The 23121-nt window shown below is 42.0% G+C and overlaps 1 protein-coding gene across 6 annotated transcripts in view; it reads right to left on the bottom strand.

Moving 5' to 3' along the window:
* The window catches only part of nrxn2b (neurexin 2b), a 692879-nt gene that overhangs the window by 326348 nt on the left and 343410 nt on the right, over positions 1–23121 (bottom strand). The gene's annotated exons all lie outside the window — the stretch shown is intronic.

Below are 23121 nucleotides of genomic sequence, written 5' to 3'. Positions count from 1 at the left end.
GGGCTAGCCGTGGTGGGGCGTGTGCGGCGTCATGACGCGGAGGTGTAGGTGATCAGAGAGGAGAAGGAGGACGATTCTGTAAACCAGTGGGGCCCGGGGACTCCCAGAGGTCCTTGTATTTTCACTACAATTCCGTAAGGAGCACAATGACAGAATGTATGAATATTTTGGTCAGGGGTTTCTCATTAAATAGGGGTCTGTGGTCTAATTTGTGTCAGTTTAGGGGTCCTTGATGTGGAACAGTTTGAGAGCCACTGCTGTAAACAACAGAATAATGAGAGGAGACTTCAGGCCAGAGGAGACCAGTCGCTATCATTAATGAGGCTATTTGTAAGTTTTTTTCTGCTGCTGAACGTCTTGCTGGAAGTGGGTGGTGGGGGGAGTCGTCTGACTAGCGCGTCAGCCACCGTCCTGTACTCCCCGTGGTTTTAGAGAGCTCTGCAGTGGAGCAATGGCCACTGTGTCACTGTGGCTGGTAAATAAATAAAATGTGGAATCAAAAGACCCAGGCTTCCTTACTCCATTAGCACTGATGATTTGTTTATTACAGATCTAATATTAGAAGTCTCTCTCCGCTTCCAGGGTCAGTGGCTCTGTTCTGATTGGTTGGCCGGCTGGAGCTTGAGTGTATTATACAAGGTGGTCAAGTGGATGATATAGTACAGATGGATGAAACATGATTGTCCCCTTCCCAGTTGTGTGTGAAATTTAGTCTAGAGGAAAGAAAAAAAAAAGTCCCATCAACTGATGGCCCCGCCCGGCAAGAACACACACATGGCCCACTGGAGAATTGTTTTCCTATTTACTCCTGTTATTTTTTTTTATATTGGGTTTTTTTCATGGGCTTTTTGTCTTCAGCCACATGAAATTGGATAGAGAGACTTTTGATCACAGTATGTGTGAAGTGAATATAAAGGAAAAGGCTGCTATATTGCTGCAAAGAGAGAAAAGAGTGTATGAAAGTTGCCAGCAGAGAAGCTGAAACTGATACAAAGACAGATAGGAGAACAGGGTGGAAATACGAAAACGGATGAAGATGGAAAAAGAAGAGCAAAGATAACCCTAGCAAATAACAAAAAACTAAAGAAACAAAGTGCAACAGAGCAGCAGCAGAGCCGGCTGGCTGATGTAAGATCGTAAAAGTTAGAGGAGTCTGGTGCAGCACAAATGAATGGAATGGCTACCCTTTAGAATAGAGTCCATGTAATATTTATTTGGCTTGGCTGCTATAGGCCACAGGAGATCAAGGACCACTGCTTCACACAAAGCAAGAGCCATTTGGCCATAATACCACTAACGATGTGGAGAAAAAAAAAGATATATACGCTGCTCTGGCTGGGCTGGCCAAGCAACAGAAAGCTCCAGCCAGCTGCAGCCAAGGAGCCATCAGGTGGGGGGGGGGGGGGTTTTAGTGTCCGTCCACTGTCATATATACTTGTCTCTTGGCCTGAAGCCCAGATCATAATGCCATCAGTGTTAGTCTAAAGCAATGACTGCCTCAAAAACCACATATTGATGAATACACCTGGTGAAGTGTATTGCTGACAGTGAAGTGAAGCTTCATTTCACTGCCCAGGTAACACTGCAAACAAGAAAGCTGCGAGCTAGCGGTCCAGGGTTAAATGAGCCACTAAGCCTTTAATGCAGCCACTGGCCGAGAAAAGTACTCAGTGCTAGAAAAAACAAAGAGACGATGCAAGGCTCATTAATAAAAGAGCTGGCGATTATTAAAATGCAATTAATTCTTGTGCCGCCACTTGTGCCCTCTCACTTTGTTTCGGAGATCTGCAGGGCGATCGCAAGCACAGCAGCCTCCTCGCTCGTCATCACTGCATCTCTTTTGTTCCTGTCCCCTCTCAGCCTGTCACTTTTCCTTGCGCTTTCTAAATATGCCCCACGGGAGATGAAGAGATGCCAAGGAGATTTCTTAGCCAGTGTAAAAATAGCCGGGTCTGTGGATTATTTTCATTGACTGTGTCAGCACCCCATAAATGAGAGGTGTGATGTTTGCGGGTTGTTGCTTAATTACCAGCAGTCATCCATCACTGGTCGCTGTGTTCCCCCTGTAAACAACCTTGATTAATGCAATCGGATCAATGGAACACAAGCCGTCAGCCAATGGCTGCAGGGTCGTTGCCATCAGCCTCCATTCAGGCTGCTGAGCACTAGAGCACAGTTGTATAATTATCATGTCTAAACACCAATCAAAACAATTTGAGAGAGTGAAGCTGATCATCAGCCTGCAGTGGGCATTAATGACAGCATTTCTCTCACGACAATCAGGAGGTTCAACAGAAATGTTTGTTTTCCCCGACTGTGCAGAAGCGTCACATAGATCCAGATTCCTCCCAATTAAAATGTGTACACTCAGAAGTCTGAGAAGCATCTGGCGAACTGAGTCAGTTGCCAAGCGCAATGAATTCTCTCATTCCTGTTCGTCACGGACACCACAGCTCTGAGCTCCAACATCCGCTAACAATGCTAAAGCACGGTCTGCGAGGCACGTTCCATTTTGTTCCTTTTGCATTCTGCATGAAATCAGAGCACCGTGTGGTCCGGCTCAGTTCCCCCACTGTCACTCAGGATCATCCCTGACTGATGCTGGCCTCACAGCAAACCCAGCGAGCCTCCCTAACGTGGCTGTTACGCTAACGAGCATGCCAAAGTCCGACGCAGGCCGGAGGGCTCGGGGCTGGCCAAAGAGTAGCAATCGCTGCTAGCCAGTGCAGTCTCTAAAACAACGACGACAACGACGCGGCATGATAAAGCCACAGGCGGTCCCTGGCAAGTCCGGCCGCTCATGCAACAGCAGACGACAGCAGAACCTGCCATGAGTCAGGCAGGCATACATGAGGACAAGCCGCTGAAGCTGGACGTTTGTCACGGTCTCTCAAGCATATGTATTTATACAGGGTTGGGATTGTAGGGGTCAGGGGTAACTGCAGGGCGTGTAAGCAAGTCAAAGGGTCAAAGTTTGATACAGGGGATTGAATGTGATGAGCGAACCAGACAGTTTATACCCCGATCCACTCAGCCACACTGGAGCCCATTCAGAGCTATTGAGAAAAAACATACTTTATGTTAAAATGCCTGGATTAGGATTTAAATCAGAGGTGGAAATATATGTGTGAACATTAAGACATCACTGTAGTGTTGGAAAGCCTCCAATCAGCTTTCACTGAACGAAATAAATTTAACACTCAACAGAGAAAAAATTTATCAGAACAATGCTGTGCCCTGAATATGCCACATCTCAACAATGACTCAACTAAACAGGGGAACCTGAGCTGCTGTGTTAGTCGAGTTCAGTAACAGCAGATCCCCTTTTTACTACAGCGTCACCGTCTTTTTTTACAATGTTTGACAGAACCTGCCATCCTCAAGTATGAGCAAGCAGCAGTGAATGCCAGTTCAGGCTCTGTAATTCAAGTTCCTGCAAAGAGAACATAATGATGAGCAGCTAGCGCTTGGGATTTCTGAGGTCACAGGTTTCCATGAAGCTACACACATCCACACATCCACACACACATGTGCGTACACTTTCAGGCACCCATGGGAGAAAAGAAAGTATAACAGTGGACTGGAGTCCAATTAAAATAGGCTCAACAAAGATACACACTCCCCAGAGTTTCATTCTCGGCTCAGCAGCCCCACTCTGAGGAAAGAGGGAGGATGCTGATACAGTCCTGAGAGAATGAAACACTGAGGAGGAGGGAGAGAGAGAGAGACAACAGAAAATGCAGAGATGAGGACGGATACCAGATGATTGAAATGGATTTTTCATGCAGAGCAACAGAGGAGGTTAAAAACAGAAGCAGAGAGACTAAATGCTGGTCAGTGGGAGCTGTAATGCCCGGCTTCTGTGTGGATTCATTTGGAAAAGTGGGGGACAGGAAAAAAAAAAAAAAAAAAAGTCTCCATTAAATCCCTGCTCAGCAAGACAGACAGCTGCTGTAATCAAAGCGGGAATATGTGCATGTGTAGAATGAGTGTAGGACTTATTTCTGTTCATGATTAGCATTTCACTACCAGGTGACCTCCGGCAGCCCCCTGTTGTGCACCCATCTGCGAAAGCACATCGTACAGTGGGCACACTGCACCGTGCACACTCACACAAAGGTGCACGCAGCTCTGAATGCATGTTAAGAGGATATACACTCGGTTAATTTAAGCTCAAAGCGCACAAACAATATCCAGCAGGATTGTTGTGTTTTCGTGCTGAATGGTGGCACTGCCAGGGGAATCAATCATCATCATTTTTTAAGAGTTATTCTTTGGGGTATTTTATGTCTTTATTAGACAGTGACAGTACAGGCAGACAGGAAATGTAGTAAGAGAGTAGGAGGATGACACGCAGCATGAAGTGGTCTCTGATTCTGTATATTTATACTTAATATGTACAAAAGGCAATTTATTGGATGAAACATTTCTTTTGTGATGTGTTGTTTTTTTAATGATGTGATTCAGCCTGATCCCAGCATATCAGACAGAAAATTACAACCTGAAATTAATTAAAGATCTAAAAATATTTGTACTGTCTTAAACAAAAGCACTTGGAACACCTTGCACAGACAAAACACGCTTAATTTTGGTGACTGCACTAAAATTGCCCAAAAAGATAGATAAATGGATTGGACTTTAGTACTTCGCCCTTGGGGCTTTTTGTGAGTTTTCTCAGTCGCTGAACATAGTTTCTTACCTGGAGCCATTGCTGTCTTTAAAACACAATAGGTTATAGTACGCCCTCTGTGCAGCACTGCACAGAGGGCGGAAGAAAAGATGTGCTAGAGACAGGAGTTAGCATTGTTACGTTCCACCGCTGGGGACAGCTCTTGGAGGGTAAAGGAATAAAGTCCCAACCTTTCTTCTAGACTGGTAAGTAAACTGCTATTAATGCTAATGTGGGCTATGTAGCAATAGCAAAACTTACAAAAAGCAACCTTCCTGCACTCTCCATGTTTTTAGGGAGCTCTGCAGGGGAACAATGGCCACTGTGTCACTGTGGCAATGGCAAAAGTAACAAATAGCTCCTTTAAACTACATTAAAATAAGGCAGCTACATGGCATCATGATGTGAAATTTGAACATGATAAACCAAGTCAAATGCATTTTTTTTTCCAGTAATCACTAATCTATTGATCAGTGTTTTTTGTTGCTTGTTTTTAAACTAACAGAACTAACTTAAGCATCCAATGAACTGATGATATCAAACCAACTGTACCACATATAGTTGGAAAAGGCAATAACAGACGTAATATATCAATATATTTGATTTTGCCATTGGGGAACTGGTAATAATTATATATATATAATATATATATATATATATATATATATATATATATATATATATATATATATATTATCAATATCTCTTGGCAGTGTTCTGTTGTCTGTATCCAGGTAATTATCCACGATGAATGACATGTATAGATCGAATAAACAACACATTTTAAGAGCTGAAGGTAAAAGCTGGATCTTCATGTAACAGAGACACTTCAGCGATGAAGCAGGGAGGAGGTGGGCGGTTCTAAGGTGTACTGTAGGTACAGCAGCCTATGAACTGAGAGTACATGGCTTTCTTGCTTCCTACATTTGTGGGAGGTCTGTCTTTGTGTGCGTGTGTGTGTGTGTGTGTAAGAAAGAGTGAAAGCTTGCTCTTCCGATCAACCTTGCAGAGGAGAGCAGTACATGCCGCGTACAATAGATACATCTCCCACACACAAACACGCTGCACTGCTTTCCTGCCATGCAAAAATACTCCTAATTGGACCACTGGGGGGGTCTGTGTGTGTGTGTGTGTGTATGTGTGTGTGTGTGTTGTGCTGTTCAAATTTCTGTTTAGGTCTGAGGTTATAGTATTGGTGGTGGCAAGGGTTTGGGGAAAGAGAGTCTAATGGGATGGCAATGTGTGAGTGTGTGTGTGTGTATAGGGGGGGGTGTTTGTGTGTTAGTTACAGAAAGTGAGAGAGCCAAAAGACAGAGAGAGAGAGAGATGCAGCGTCAGCATGGCCGCTTTCCCGGCCAAGACACTGGCACAGGAACACAACGGGACGGCCGTTTGTGGGTGAAATAGTGTGTTTGTGTGTGTAGGCAGGTGATCTTGAGGACAATTTCTAAAATATGTGAGTGTGTGTTTTTGTTATACTTGCACTGTTTATCACCATCATTAGGAAAACATATTGAGGTTTGAGGACTCATTCTTTGGATTCACTTTTTTTTTCATGTCCGTTTGAGTGTGTGAATGTAAGCGGTGTGTGAGTGTGCGTTGCGGTTTATGTGCCAGCCCCATGCCCCCTCTCTCCTCTGCCATCTGTGCTCCTGGCATGGCTCCTTAGTGTCGGTAATGAAGAGGAACGCCCCCACCTCCCTCACACACACACATACACACACACACACACACACACACACACACACATACTTACACACTCTTTCTCTATCCTGTCGCCTCCTCATCAGTCTTTCAATCCTCTCCTCCTTCCACACAACTCTCTTTACTCTCAAATGACTCTGAAGCTGCTGCACACCTTTTCTACACACACACACACACACACACACACACACATAAATTCACAAACAGGTATCTCTGCTTTTCCAGCGCCCTCCTGAACTGCATCTCCTCGGGATCTGCTCGACTTGCTATTGATTTTTTTTAAAACAGAGCCTCACAGCATGCTGCCTCTTAAGTTCAAATGGCTGAACGCTCTTCTCCCACCCAAATGAACAAATCCTATAAATACTGCAAATCTCACTGCTGTACTGAAAGGGACCCCTGAAGTGTTCTGAAACACACACTGATTAGCCGCCCCAGCCCAAGATCGTACTTATTTTCACACATATCACACACACGTCTTGAATGTGTTCTTCCCCTCATGTCGGCCTCACACAAAATGACTTTTCATCCAATGACGTCAGTGTTTGGCCAAACAGGAAGCAGCAAACCGAGTTAATGGAGGTGACTCTGGGGAGGCAGAATTTGGGTCATTTGGTGTTTTAAGGCTGGCATTAAATACATGAGGAAGGAAAGGGCAACCAGACACAAAGAAAATAATTTCAAAATAAAACTGGAAATTCAAAGTCCAAACACAGTCATTTTTGGGGCAAATCATAAAAATGACAGTGTTGAGTTCCTAACTTGATTTAATAAGAATAAGAGGACTGTGGAAAAAAAAAAAGAAAATCTGAAAAAAACTTTTTCAACCAGGAGCTTGATGGGAAATAATTTCAAAGGAATCTAGTCTTGCAAATAGTGACCCTGAAAGATTCTCACCTTGTCTTTATGAAATCTTACAGTGTGAGACAAAAAACTCTGTCTTATGACACATGGTCTTTAGATGTATGAGGGTGTCAGACTTAAGTCTTTCAAAAGTCTTGTGCTAGGCGCTAACTGCTACATTCCCAATCCCAGCCTAACAACTATAACTTCTATATATCTGACCTCAACTCTTGGTTTGAACCCTTTGTGCCTCAAACTGAGCTCAGTTCGAGAAAACACACATTAAATCACACTGAAGGCAAATGCGGTCGAATAAAATGGCAAATATGATATTTGTCTCTTGTGAGAAAAGCCCTAATTATTATGTATTTAAAAATGTGTCCTCTGACATTCACACTCACAACCCCACTGCCAGAACCCACACACCAAAACACAATCATTATGCTACAGCACCCCACCTACAGTACATACACCTCTATCCCATGATGTAATGAGAGAGATGCCAGTTGGCATCATCATGAGGAACAGATCCACTGTTTTGTAACACTGTAAAACTGCACCATTGAAAATGTTTATATTCTAATATCGGGCTCTTAACCCTAACCCAAAAACACCAGTCTTAATGATACTCTCAGCAACATGACAAGAAAAACTCATTTACATAATTAAGACGTCCGCCAGCCTGCAACTGTAGGTGAACTGCTCTGCAGCTTGTAAGGTGGACAGCTTATCCAAGTGTATTTACTCTCCAAGTCTCCACTGGAAACAAACGCACCCTCACACTCCATCACACCCTTGTTTGTGCTCTGGACTGTTTTGAGGGCAGAGGTTCAGGGGATTTTTTGGATGTCATGCCTCTCCAAACCCCAGGTCCAATGCCCTTTTCCTCATGCTTGCCTCTGATGAGTTCTCCCTTGCGCCAGCTCCGGGCCTGAAGCAGATGGGTCGGTTCAGCATGGCATCACACCAGCCGACACAGTGGCATGTCAAACAGGCGGTCGCAGGCCTGGGCATGCCAAGTACAGCCATACTGTACTGCCATATGGGAATAATGTGCACTGAGAGCACACTGAATAGGCAGGCAGAGTTGTATACATGGCCCGATTCTCCCACAAGTCAGAATAAATAGATACAAATGTCAGTGTATATCTGCAAGTCTGAAACTACACACACACACACACACACACACACACAAAGCAAAGACTGTTCAACAGAATGTATTCAAGGTCTCAAACAAGAATGCTGCAAGTCCGACTGCACATACTCAGATGTTCACACATGCACAAACACACACAGTGCACTCACACGCTTCCCATCAGACACACACAATCCACTCTATCCATGAGACAGCAATAAAGGCCACACACCCACACACACACCCCCCCCCCTCCCCCACCCCACCCCCACCCCCCTGTCCTCCGCAGACAGTGATGATGGCCTGTGTTTGGGAGGTTAATGGCTGTGTGTGCTCCTCGCAACCTTCACAGTTGATTACTCCAGTCGACCGGTGTCTGGACGACGGGGGCCACAACTCTGGGACACCGAAGCCCTCCCTGGCGCCACTCTCATATGCTAACCACGGTCACTGGAAATGTTAATGCGAGAGTGAGGACGCCGTATGCAAAGCGGTATGCGTCAAAATCCCTCATGAAATGCTAACAGGACTCGGAGCTAAATGACAAGGTGTTCTGGTAGTATTTATTATATTCCCAAAATGAACCAGTGACAATGGGAATGATTTATCACTGTATTTAAGAATCAGGGAAAAAACAAAACCTGCATTTTAACAGGTTGGAGAGAAGAACATGTTTCCAAAATGACAGAGGAGTATGCAGGTCACATGTTTATTCATTCAGTTTTAAGTAATTCAGTGTGTTTTTTTTAACTGCATATGAATACTGTCTGATTTCCATTTGAAAGCGAGCTAATGTTCTGCTCCGCGGCTCATTTGGGGAATTACTATCAACTGTTGGGAATGACATACGCAACTGCACTGTTGTGGTTTATATCACATGCCCTGGTGTTGCAATGAATGGGAGCTGACGTCTACAGTTCAACAGTCCCTGTAATATTTCACTGATATATTTTGAGACAAATACCATAAACATACTGCAGCTCTAAAAGTACGTTTCTAATCAGTATAAGACAATAAATTGAAATACAAGTGGAAATGAAGGTTGGACGTGACCAGTTAAAATGATTGTCACACCCTCCAGTATGCTTTCTCAGTCCTTATAAGAACACGGTTTGAAATGATAAACGAAGTGAATATGGTGTTGTGGAATAATGCTTTTCTGAAGAAAGCATAAATACTTCCTGCTAACACACAAACCAAGCCAGCAGGCTGCAGGGTTTATTTATCACACCGTAGGCTCTTTAGCTTGTTCCTGTAAAAAACCTTGGAATCTAAGCTATTAAAGATGTGGGTTATGGATGATGAGTAAAATAACATTTTTCACGTAGCCCTATTATATGCATGTAGTATAATCACCTGTCTGCTTTATGACACCCAAATATAATGGCCTCTAAAAAAAAAATCACATTTAATTATAATCCCCTCATGCAGAAGGAAACACTGTATAATTTGTTAACTTCAGGAACAACATGCTGTTAATGAGCCAGTCAGGAGATGCAGGAGAGATGTCAGATAACATGAAAACCAGACTCGTGTATTATCATGGCTATGACTGAAACATGATGGGTCTAAATACTGAACTGGAACTTTACCAATCCAAGCTAAGTGTGGAAAAGGTTTGGGGACGTTAGAGAAGTAGGTAGAACAGGTCTAACCTTCTCTCAGTCACCCCTCTTTATCTGTGGTTCATACATCACACTGCATTTTTCATACTTGCCATGCTTGCAGTTACTTTAATGAGCTGAGTGTTTACTGGCATCTATTTTTGACAGTATTTTTATTTTATTTTATTTTTTTTAAACACAATTTGTTCTGCAAGGTTGCAAATAAAGTCAGATGAGAAGCTGAAGGTGAACACAAATGTGCCCACATTCTGGAGGAGCCTTCTTGATATGCTTTACTGATGTAGGGAATAACAAAGGCTTTCCAGCATTCCTGGTATAATAAAAAAAAAAAAAAAAAAATCTTTAGTTTGTTTACAAGCAATTTGACAGGCTTACATCTAGAGTTGAAAAGGTGAGCTTGTTTGGTGGAAATGAAGGACAGGCCCTAAATAGATATAATAAATGATACATATCTCAGTGTTTCGCCTTTTATGTGGAATGTGAATCACACTGGAAGGTCTGCAGGTGGTTTTGAATTATTCGTTTTGTTGTTATTGTCTAGTATGGGCTCCCTTTGATTAGAACACCACAAAGCCCTGTGATAAAGCAACTGAGCAACTGAACTATATGGTCTTAATTAAATTAAATTCTATCAATTACAACCACAGGCACATCATTTGAATTAGGCCTTGGTTGAAAATATCTGTGAATTTTATAAAGCATGTATAGAATAGATAAGTCACGGTCTGCACAGACAAACACACATTTCTCATTTGGGGAATCAATAATTTTAATAAACACTTTTCTCCTGCATTCGTATCTAAAATTGACTTTGATTAAACAAATCTAATGCACAGTTTTCAGTGTATTATGATGCAACACACAGTATAACTGGGTTATTGTTGACTGTTTTATACATACTTTCACCACATTACACCTTTTTTTCTAATAGTTCTAAAGTCCTAATAGATTTGCATGACTCAGTGGTGACAATAACTGCTTCCCAAAACCCAGAAAACTTAGCTGTTTCTTCTATATATGGCTGCAATTGAATTTAGGGAGGTAGGGCTATGTAAATGATGCCTTATCTAGACACCCAGGGGTGCTATTTCATGATTCATGACCAGTAACTGCGTTAACTGCCTTCATTGACTTTCAGATTCGGAAGTGTCTTGTTTGAAAATGAGCCGAGCAATGGCTAAATTGCAGAGCGCGTTTTGGCTGTGCCACATATACTATAGATGCTATATAGACATTTTGTGTGTGTGTGTCTGGATGCAGTTTTTTTTTTTTTCTCTGCACACAGGATTGCAGCATCATTCACCAAATGGTTATTATATACAAATACATGTGTGGATGGGAGAAGAAATTACTTTTGTGCTGCTGTGGAATGTATTGTAGGTCTCTGAGATGGCTGAGGGTGGTTCAGTGGGGGCAAGTGACCCATGTGGACTTGTTATTTTTTCTGTAAAAACAAAGGCAGATAGCAGCAATAGTTACATAAGACTGCAGAAGTTAATATGGTTTCTAAGGCAAGAGACAGGATTTACTTTGCTCTTCAGAGTTATCAGCATAAGACCTCCTTTGACGATAATGCCATTTGGCTCCTATCTCAAGATATCATATTTTCTATCTCCAAGGAGTGCAGGCCTATCGCTACAGATCTAATGAAAAGCTGGGTGTGTTTGCGTGTGTGTGTGTAAGTGTGCCTGCACGTGTACCTTCTAAATGGCAGTCATCTGCTTCCAGCAAAAATGCCATGCTGAAAATGAAAGATATGAGCAGATAACGCTGTAAAAACGCGAGGAGACGTCTACATCAAGACTGTCTTCTATCTATTGCTCTTCTCCCTCTTCCCACTCCTCATTTCATTGTTGCTCCCAACTATATTTAACCCCTCCCCACATACACGCACCATTGTTACTATTCTAACCAGCATTTCTCCACCTTTAATCTATCAAATCCTGCCGCCTGCAAAGTAGCTCTCTTTGTTCTGCTGTATGTGTTGCTGCTCTGATGGAGGGGCTCTATGTGTGTGTGCATGGGAGGTATTGAGGGGTGGGGGGGGTGGGGGGTGGCAGTCAGTTGAGGACACCGTCGCTTGCTGACATGACGGCAGAACAGCCCCCATGCGGCCACATCCAAAACATCTTATAGCATGGTGCTGCATCACAAACAGGGACCAGAAAAAAAGAAAAAAAAAAAAAAAAAGGGAGGTGGCGTGAGTGTGTAAGAGTATGGAAGTGTGTGTGGGTGAGTGTGTACGGCTAGAATGGGATTGTGAGTGTGTATGGCTATAATAGCAAGGGAGGGGTCGATGAAAGAAGAGGAGTAAGAATAAGGGAGGGGAGCGGCAAACAGATTATGACCCCCAGCCATGATTATCTACGCCTGCCGCTCTGACCCCCCGTGCCAATTACAGAGATAAGGCAGCATGTGCATGTGTGTGTGTGTGTGTGTGTGTGTGTGTGTGTGTGTGTGTGTGTGTGTGTGTGCGTGTGCGCATCTACTTTCCTTTCTGTGAAGCGAAATGTGTGTGCGATACTTGCTTGCGCACAGACATTTGTATTCATTGCCTGCTATCAGGGGCCACACACTTTCTCTTTCCCACTGTTCCCACCCCTGTGCGGGAGGGGCGCTCTGGTGCTTTAGCATCCATGACAAGATAACCACTGTTGATAGCTTCTAGAATTGCAGATGGCCACCACAGGAAGACATATCGTCGGGAGGATGTTGAGAGGATGGCAGATTGATTTTGAGAAGTGGGAAATGAATGATATGTTTTACCCTTCCTCTCAAGAATGTTAGAGCTCCATTTCATGCTGCCATCCACTCCCCCCCTCCTTACTTTCCCTTTTAATGCTCACCCTCCACCGCCTGTTTCTTATCAGTTCCCTTCGTCCTCATGTTTCGTTTTTTCCTTCCCATCCTCGCATCCCTTGCCCTGGCATTCTAGACAAAGGTCCCGAGGGGGATGCTGATTTATGATATGAACCGCATTTCCCAGCATGCTGTGGCAGGAGGGTATGGTCCCATGGGATAGCCATCAGTCCTGCAAGGCAGTATGCGTTTCGACAGCTCCAGGCTACCGCCGGTTCTCTCATTAGAGTCTGTGTAATGAGCCCACATCTAACCTGTCGCCAGTGCCATGTAGCACCGAGAGCAGGCAGACTGATCATGGACTGAGGCGATGCCTGTGAGGTAGCCCCACCTTAATTTAAGACAAAGGTTCCCATTCTCTGTGCAGCTGTTGAGATCTGATCCATTTCAACAACTTTGTTTTGTGTGTTAACAAAAATTCTGTGAAAAAGAAACGCAAAGGTCGATCGAAGCCCATCTATTGATGATGGAGTACAGAGACCTTTTGCACTTCTTTGCCTGACAACTTGAGCAGAATACAAAACTAAGTTTTAGTTTATTTGTTTAAGCAGTGATTGCATGCTCCCTTGGTGCCAAGACTTTATCGATCTTTTGGGTTTATATGTTAATTTACTATAACAGAGAGGCAAGAGCAAGTTTGTGCTACTTCCTATTAAAGTGCTCAATTTCTGTGAAATACCATACTGAAAGTTTTCTGGCATTACGAAAGTTCAAACAACTGTTAGATTTTTCATTAATAGAACCAGTAGCACTAGAGCACCTTCTAGAGACAGATCTAGACAGGTGGGTAAAAGAAGTTTGACACTGAACTCACGGCCTTTCTTGTAGACTTAATAAATAAACAGCTGTTAATGCTAATGTTGGCTTTGTAGCCATAGCAAAACTTGCAAATAGCTCTTTAAATATCTGCAGACACAACTTTCCATCATGATTACAGCAGAGTAATACTAACTAAAACATGAAGGAGAACAACAGCAAACTATCCCCCACACAATAATATTAAGATTTTTTTATTAATATCTTTACAAGACAGTTTGAGAGTCTGTGTGTTTGTGTCCTTGTAAATGCTACAAAGTCAGGACTAAACACAGAGCAAGGACATTATGGCCGGTCCTCATGAATGGCATTTTGAGAGTTAAGACTTGGTTTTAGGGTTAGGGTTAGAAGGTTTAAATTAAGGTCAGGGTAAGGGTTAGGGTTAGGCATTCAGCTGTGATGGTTAGGGTTAGGGTTATCTTCAACCACTTGGCTGCTAAAACTGTATCCCTGAAAGGGCTGAATCGGAAACACACTATTGAGGTGCCTGAAGACACTGAGCAACACAAGCCCATCGCCCTTCTGTCCAACATGCTCCATAACCAGTTCATTGAACCAGGGGGTAATCTTTAAGATGCTAGCTTCCAATGCTTGACCAGGTCCTAAAGAAAAGACAGGGGATGAACTTTTGGTCTCCCTTTTCCAAGTTAAAGCATTAAAATTGGTCAAAGTAGACTGAGGAATATGGATGTGGACAATTCTTACTAGACAGAAAGGGCAGGAAGGCAATCTCCTCACCCTGTTAGGTCTAGTGAACATATTGCCTCAGGTGTCTTCCGTTCAACGGAGACTGGAGGGAGAGAGGAGGAAGCAAATAGAAAAAGAAAAACTACAAGGCACAGTGTCATCCTTGTTAGATCATCTCCATCCACTCAGTATTACTTATAACCCCTGCCTTCCCTGATTCCTTCCCTTCTTTCTCTCATTCTTTTTCCACTCATTCATCTGTCAGCGGTCATCAGCGTCTATCCCCGCTCGCCACCCCATTGCTCTACTTTGTCAATTTAGGTTTCTTTACCATTTCTCTCCCCCCCTGCTTAAACTTCTCTCTCTGTTGGCTTCAACAGCGAGGAAAGGGCCTTTGACAGTGAGACAGTCGCTGAAATTTCTAGGCTGTTGAACACTGAATCAGAATACAGCATTGCTTTAAAAATAGCAAAATAAATGATACAAGACTAAGCTTTGTAAGGTCAGTTGTTTTCATGCAACCACGGTTCATCACCTTCTCAGCATGTCCTTCAGCTGGAGTATTGCCCTTTCATTTGTGAGTACTTGGCAATAACAGCTCTTCGGCTCATTTGTGCAGTTAGGTGGAATGGTGGAATGTTTTGGCTGATTGTCTCTCTTCTGAGTTGCTTTTAACAGCAACAAAAGAAATATAAAGGTAATCTGCATCACATATAAAATATATTTAAATGATTACAACAATTACAAGATAGTGCAAGTCAATAAACTGTCTGTTTGAAAATATTTCTATCTAGAAAGGTCACACTTGGTTACTAATCTAGACTTTGGAATTGAGCCATAGAGCTCTACTTTAACTGTCCAAAAACATAGTCTAAAGCATGTGGCGCAAGTGCATTTAGGGTGTGTCCATGTTACTTTTTGCTGTTTCAATGGCGTTAAAAACTGTGTGTTGTTGAAAAGGGTTGTACTAAGTACTCTTAATTATTCATGGGAGAGTTTTGGGCAATGGTACAAATCACAACATTAGACTAATTTTATGTTATATTATAAGAAGTGTAAATAAATGCTTGGTTCACTATGAAACTGTGATGGACAAATTTAGTCCAGGTCCACACTCTGCTTGTGCATAACAGGCAGAGTGTTGATACCAATTTTATCTAATCCATTTTAACATAAAGAAAATTACAGTACAAGTTTCAGTTTTACTACATCTCATTTTTAAGTCCAGTTTCTTTACACACTTGAATGTGTTGTGTAAATGAAGAGCCAATCATTAGCATTATTAGATCATGGTCCAAGAACACTGCATGCTTATTGACTCTCTCACTTGTTAGCCCAGCTTTCCCCTTTAAAGCCAGAGGCCTCGTGGGTGTGATGCTGTGATCAAGTGGTTGGTGGGAAGTAGATTTCTCTTGTGTCTGTGAGTGATAAGGAACTGCATGTTATTGCAGCCGCAGTAAAACTACATGTTACAGGTGGCAAAAAAAAAGTGTCAAGCTAAACTTAGGAATGCAGCATTAAAGTAGTGAAAGGTCAGAAATCATGTTTGCTGCCAGAAGGGGAATAAAGTTTGCTATTTCAACACCATTTCAATGCCTCATCATTCCCCAGCAGAGCAGTCTGGACCCAAAACTAGTTACCAGCTAATTTACGAGCCAGGCTAAACGAACTGGAGAGCTCCCAGCTACGGTTCGGAGGCTGAGGGCAGGAAGGAGGTACCATGGTGATGAGATTTACTCATTCACTCCTTACATTTGGTATCGAATGGCAAGGCATTTTCTGATCCTCAACCGTATCAAACCAATTTGATCGATCCATAATAGTATTAAAGTCTGATACCCAGGCCTACCCTTACCCAGGCTTCAAAGGTCAGAATCATAGGCCATTTTCTATGACTGATGAATAAAACCTATATGATAATAATATACAAAAGCTGTTGGTAGGAAGTGAGTAGATACCAAAAGGGTTTCATCATTTCTTAACCACAGCTTTATACTCAGTCATACAGAGTAATACATCTGGCATCTACCAATTACATATTCATGTGTTTGTACTTAAGCTTTTCTACCTGCTAAAGCAACTACCCTCGGCTATGTGACAGATGATCTCAGTTGCCAGAAATTTCTAACCGTCACATTCACACTATGCACAGTGACAGAGCTGGAGGTCACGGTACATTGTAATGTAAACATTAACAGACACATGTGTACATATACAATTTACCATGCATGGGGGTGTTCCCACTCAAACACCCTCTTGCACACTGCATTCCAGCTGTGGTTGGGAAAAAAAATGTTCTGATTACATATTCTTTTGAAGTTCATATAGGCTTCAAAGCACTTTTTTATTAGGTCACTTCTGTTTAACATTTTAAGATGCATTTGGTTCATTTCCATTAAAACATGCAAGGAGCAAAATATGATAAAATGTGTGGAAATTAAATGATTTTGCATCCATGGAGCAGATATTTATGTGTATGTTTTTTTTTTTTTTTTTCACAGCCTTTTAAAGATGATTTGTGTGTGACAGCACACTCCTTCTAGGCAACTGCCAGCAGGGCTGCATATATCCAGTGTGTTGACTGACTATATATTTTCTCACTCATGCTTAGCATCGTACTAGTACAACACAGATGACTGTTAATTATATTTAAACTTGTTAAGTGCCGGGAAATGTGAAATTAATTGCTGTTGTCCATCGCTGAACTAGATGATTGCTTTTAACATGGATCTATTTATATCAAATGGCGTTCCGTTTCTGAGGGTGCACAGATCCAAGGCATTATGTTAATAATACACTCCTCTTATTGGCTCATTGCATCACATTTGGCCTAGAGTTTTGGAGGTTGAAATGAACATTAAATAAAAGGGGCAATCCTCCAATGGAGCATTAAATTGCCTTTAAAAATCAAATCCAAATCCAAGCATCTCCAAAATAAATTTCATACAGTTCTAATTCTGGTACATGCTTAAACTTTGCAAACTGTAGGATGTCGGCAGCTTCTAGTACCTACTGCAAATCCATCTTTGACAGCTATTTGGCTGAGATAGGAAGCGATGACTCATGATTTAAGTGAGTGATTGGAAACTCATTCAAATTCAATATTTGTGATTCACTGAGAAAGTAAAAGAGCCATCTGCTCTGAGACAAGTCAGAGAGAGCTGGGGTGAGAGATAAGAACCCAATGCAATACAATACACAGCCTGAACAAACCATCCATTCAAATTTAAAATGGCAGCAATACCTGCTGTCTCTCAACACGTGTACTGTGTCTGCAGTGGAAATGGAAACTGTGCTGCAGGAACCCTGCTACATCTCAGTAGTCATGACAGTGAAAAACACATGGAAGAGGAGTGTGACACCTGACAACCTGGGTGGAAGCAGCCACGACTGAGGAAAGTGACGGCTTTGGATACAGAGATATGTTGTATTTCAGTGTGTGTGTCAGGGTAAAATCTAATTTCTCTGCCCACAATATGTTTCAAGTGATGCAAGCATCTGTGAAGGCATGTGTGCGTCCATGTGCATCTGTGTTTGTGGGGGTGCACGTTTCTGTGACAGCAGTGGATGGAAATGTACTCATCCCTTGGCACTATTAGTCATCAGTGTGCTATTGTGAAATAAAAAAGCTAAAGATACAGACCCAAACTCATTTAGCTGGAAAATTACTCAATTATAGGATAGGGAGTAGGTCGTTGGAAAAATAAAGTGAAATACTTAGTTACTACTAAGTAAAAATCAATATTATTTTGTGCATGCTTCCAAATGTATTGATTTCCCTATCTTGGTTTGCCTCTTGTAATTAATTTGATACCATAGGTTTTGTTTTTTACTGACATGACCAAGGTTAGCTGCGCTCGCTATCTCACACCACCAGTCAATATATTCGTATACTAAACATCCTTCTGCCATAGTTTTCCATTCTATACATTAAGTGCTCAGTGGCTTGACAGGGGTTTCCTGGAGCTGGTGGGTGCTAGAAGACGTCTCTAGCACCCACAACATGATGTTTCACTCTACCAGAGGAGGCAAAGTTGTTTGGAAGCAGCTGTCATGGGCTCAACAGAGCCTGCCTAAATTGCAGTCAAATAAAAAATCATCACAATGGCATTTTTACAGTGGGTCCAAAAGTCTGAAACACATTGTATGTACCACAAAAAGTAACTTCACACCCTCAGAAATCTTGTTTTACTTACTGCAGTAATGAAGGTGCAGTGTGGACACTGAGACATCTCTGTGGGATGTGGTTACAGATGCATCAAAGCTGGAAATTAGGATGGACATAGCCACCAGGACGTCACCCACAGGTTTCTGAATAGTGGTTTTGAAGCTCAGAGTGGGCTGCTCTGCCGTCACTATCTTTGCAGTGGCTAACTCCCAGCTAATCCAAACATGGGCAAAGGGGTGGGGCGTGCGTGGAGCTGAGATTTTGGTGCATGCTGATTGGTGGCAAGCATACACTCACCCACCTGTCACTCAGAGAGGGCACGCATTCGATTATACATAACTTTAGGCCTTAATAAAATTTAAATGAGTGAGTTATATAAAGATTCACCCCTGTAAATTTGTCATTAAGGGGGAAAGTAGTTGTATAAACCAAAACTGTTTTTTCGTACCAGGCTGTGAATAAGTTTATTTCTGCTTGTTGGATATTTTAACATGGGAGTCTATGGGGATTGACTTGCTTTCGGAGGCAGCCTTGAGTGGACATTCGAGGGATTGCAGTTTTTGGCACTTCCGCATAAGCTTCATTTAAGCCCTGGAAGATGCTGGTTAATCAAAACACAACCACACCCATCCCTTATGTTGGGTGTAGCTAACTCTAATACACCAGGCTGATTAAAAACAGGGTATAACTCTCTGACTCAATCAGTGGTGATGCTGAGTGTGGACGTGTTCACTGCTGCGCGCCCAGAGGTTAAACCACTGGAGGTTGGCTAAAACAAGACATTCAGGGCATGTTAAGTTCCTCTTTAACATTTTAATGGTGAAGCATCTCTCCATGTGAGTCAGGCATTCTGGCAGGCAGAGCAGATTATGAAAAATAATATTGGCTGGAGAACATAGTGGAGATTGCTTCCATTATGCTTTACTCAAGCCTGGAAAAGGCTTACCCTCAGTTTAACAGTGTGTCTTACTGTGTGTTCACAGACAGGTGAAGAATTTCAGTCATCCTCTCCAGCATCAGTGATTAAAACAAACTAGCAAAACACACACAAAAAAAAACTGCCTAGTCCCAAACATTAATGGCAGATTAGATCAATTCTTGCTCACATTATTCTGTATAAAATTTTAGTGTGCAAGTTGGTTTGAACTAAATTAGCAATACAAAGTGCAACAAAGGCTGTAGGCGGCTCTGTTGTCAAGTCACTGTTATCACTCACCTCCCCTCATTAGCTTTAGGCACTGTCCCCTTTGTCTGACTCACTCTCACAAAGATGGATTTTTCACTAACACAGAATAAAAAAGGAAAGTAAAAGTGAAGAGAGCACTTTTCTAAACATGCACAGACACATCACTACAGTGTACATTTGCACAGTGTACTTTCCACTAGAAAGAGCCTGTTTACCTTGTGAATCTCTGAAAAATGAGATTGTGATATGAATAGCAAATGAGTATTTTGCATATACTTCTTGAAAACTCTGCTGGTAAAAACACTGATTAAAATATTATCTAGATTTCCCTAAATTTCCAATGTCATATTTTTCTAATGCAAATATTTGCTTGTAATAGTTTATCATAACTGACAGGATACCATTAACACACAGTTAAGTGGTGAAATGGTCATAATCTACTAAATAACTGTTGCTGGTTTATAATAAGATATAATAATATTTTGCAGATCATTAGTGTTGTCCTTGTTGCTATGACACTACATTAATTTCCATCTTAAAGCCTCTGAAAGCTGCTGGTAATGTGTTTAGAAATATATATATATATATATATATATATATATATATATATATACATGCAAACACAGGCAGTAAATGAAGTCTGCACCCAAGAAGATGTAAATAATAATGGTCCCAAAACCTGCTGCTCATAATAACAGGATGGTTGAGAAAATGAGTTTTGAGAGCCTTTAACATTTGCTACTCTCTAGCCTTCTTGGCCTAGCACCATGTTTTCACTGCATGACTATCCAATAATTTCCTGTGCAGCCCAGTAATGCTAGGATTTAGATTCATACTGGATGAGCTGGCAACTCACAATTTACATCCAGTGCCAAGTCCTGTGCCTGTGAATAGACAAGCATTTGACTTTCAAACAGGAGACCAGAGTTCCCATCCTGTCACAGACTTGCAGTCAATCTTCAACTTTGCATTAACCGGAACCGCAATCTTTCCCTGACCTCAACCAAGCGTTTTGGTTGCCATGCACAGACAATCTTAAATAGCTGAATCCCTTAAAAGCAACGGTGCACTTTTTTTTCACACTTAGCAGATTACAGTGATGACACTGTGACCAAGGTGGATAGGTACTTCAGTTAAATGCTGGCTATCGGTGATGAAAAAATGTTCTAGATCAGTGGTTCCCAATCTGTGGGCCGCGAAGATTTTGCAAGTGGGCTGACAAACCATTTGCAAAACAGTACAATTTTAGGGAAATGATATAATGATATTTAAAAAAATAAGTTTCAATGTTTAAAAATAATTTCACTGTTATTGCATCTCAATTTATTGGTCATCATAATGTTTTGGTCTTTCCATGCCTCTGTCAGACGAAAGCTCAGAATGACCAGTAAATTGTGATGCTGAGTAAGAGCAGTGTGCAGGATTTTCTTTCGTTCAAATTAACATTCTCCAACGCACCTGCATCAGACATCTGGATGTGTTAATATCCTCACTGAGGAACTGGAGTATAAGAATGGATAGCTGGTTAGCAACAGGGAGAATTAAAATAAAAGAGAGTCGAGAGACAGGTTGTGAATCGACAAGCGACCACGCCTCTGTCAAAGAAAAAAGTTAAATCCTAAATGTCCGATCCTGTTCATTCAAATAAAAAGTCATGTGGTCAGATGTGGGTTGCCACCATTTTTGAGGTTTTCACATGGACCATGAGTCGGAAAAGGTTGGGAATTGCTGATCTAGATCATCCAGAGTGATTTCTATGTACTTTATTTTTAAGCTGTGTTTTACCTTTTCCATTTTTACACAGACACAAGGCGTGTCTCCGTCTGCTCTGGGGGGAGTACTTTCAGGTGGATAGGCCAAAGAGCGTGACATTAGCAGACGGGGTACTGGTGCCCCACATCCTTGCCATATGTCACACCAAATCTCCTCCCATCTATCGCTAAGAGTGGGTGTTGTTGGCTGCCGAAAGGCCACTTTCCAAACACATATCATCACCCTGACATCCTGACCTTACCCGGAGCTGAGGGCTGTACAGCTCTGCTCCGCTACCATATCTAGTCGCATTAAGGTGGGAGGTCAGGGTCACGATGCACTGCAGTAAAAATACAAGGCTGATCCTTCACTTCCTGAGTCTCTTGGAGCACTCCAAATTCCAGAAATAAAAAGGTCAAAACTGCAACTCCACAAGCAGAGAAACAGTAACGGAGAATCAATACTGTATGTTAATACTATTTGAGTGGTACACTAATGACTCAGAAGAACTTTCTCCGTATCCCAAAATCGATCTTCTTCTGATTGTTGTGAAGTCTTACTGTTGCTATTGCGCTTTTGGTTTGGATTTGCAAGTGCTTTGCACAGGTTATGATGCAGTAATGTGATGCTGATATCATGGTGGGATCACCGTGCTGAAATGGAGTAACAAGGCATCTATAACAGGAAAGGGGAAGCATTCAATCCAATATAATATTTTTTTTTTTACATAGATGCAGCTATTCTATTGTGGATAAATTCTACCGATGCCCATATGTCCCACAAGAATTACCCTGGAGACACTAGTAGTTGCATGTTAGCCACTGTTGCTCAGACATTACATTCTGGTTAGTTATTCCAGAGATGACGGATATACAGTATTTTATATTTTATTCCTCAGTGGCCTTTTCAGTCTGTGTGTGTGTGTGTGTAACATCAATAGCGCTGCTTACCCTGCTATGGTTTTATTCTGTTAGCTGCTGCCACTGAAGCTTAAATAAATGTGAGCAAGAAAACCTATCTGCATGGCCCAGCCAGTGGAGAGACTTTGTTACCCAGATTTTCTTACTCGAATTCAAGGCTTTACTTACTGTAGGGCTCTGGAGGGGGAATCGACCGGGAGATGTCATGGCACTGAATAAATTGTTGTCTGTAGCTCTGCCTGGTTCACTCTCCCTCTCTTTTTTTTCCCCCCTAGTCTCACTCCCACTCCTTTATACACTCACACACTAATATTGTGGGTCTTTTATAAAGTGTTGTGTGTGTGACTGAGTGGCCACAAAGCAAGGCACTGCTGGACAACAGTGCTCAGTCAACCAAGAAATATAAAAGGTTAAATAAAATGTTGCTCGCAAAATTAAAAAAAAAAAAAAAAAATGCTGAAACCTGTGTTTCAAGTCTGTGACAGATTGTTGGTCCAGCAGCACCAGTGAATAACCACATAAATATTTAAACACAACAGCTGAATTTTTTTTTTTAAATGGCTAAAGTGGTCTTTCCATTTTCACGGTAGCTCTCTGAAGAAAGCCTGGCAGCTTGTAGAGTCTATGAAAAACTGCAAGACCTGATGACCCTGACAAACAAAATATTTCTCCCAGTAGAACAAACAAATCTAACCCACCATATAATAATTATATCATTTATGATAATGCAGAATCCAACTAGTCTAAAAAAGAAATG

Source organism: Trachinotus anak, unplaced genomic scaffold (genome assembly GCF_046630095.1).
Source record: "Trachinotus anak isolate AG129_WGS33_773 ecotype Australia unplaced genomic scaffold, CSIRO_AGI_Tana_v1 ptg000005l, whole genome shotgun sequence".
In the NCBI taxonomy this organism is placed as follows: Eukaryota; Metazoa; Chordata; class Actinopteri; order Carangiformes; family Carangidae; genus Trachinotus; species Trachinotus anak.
Note: the sequence above shows the minus strand (reverse complement) of the source record. Positions and strands in the feature narration are given on the sequence as shown.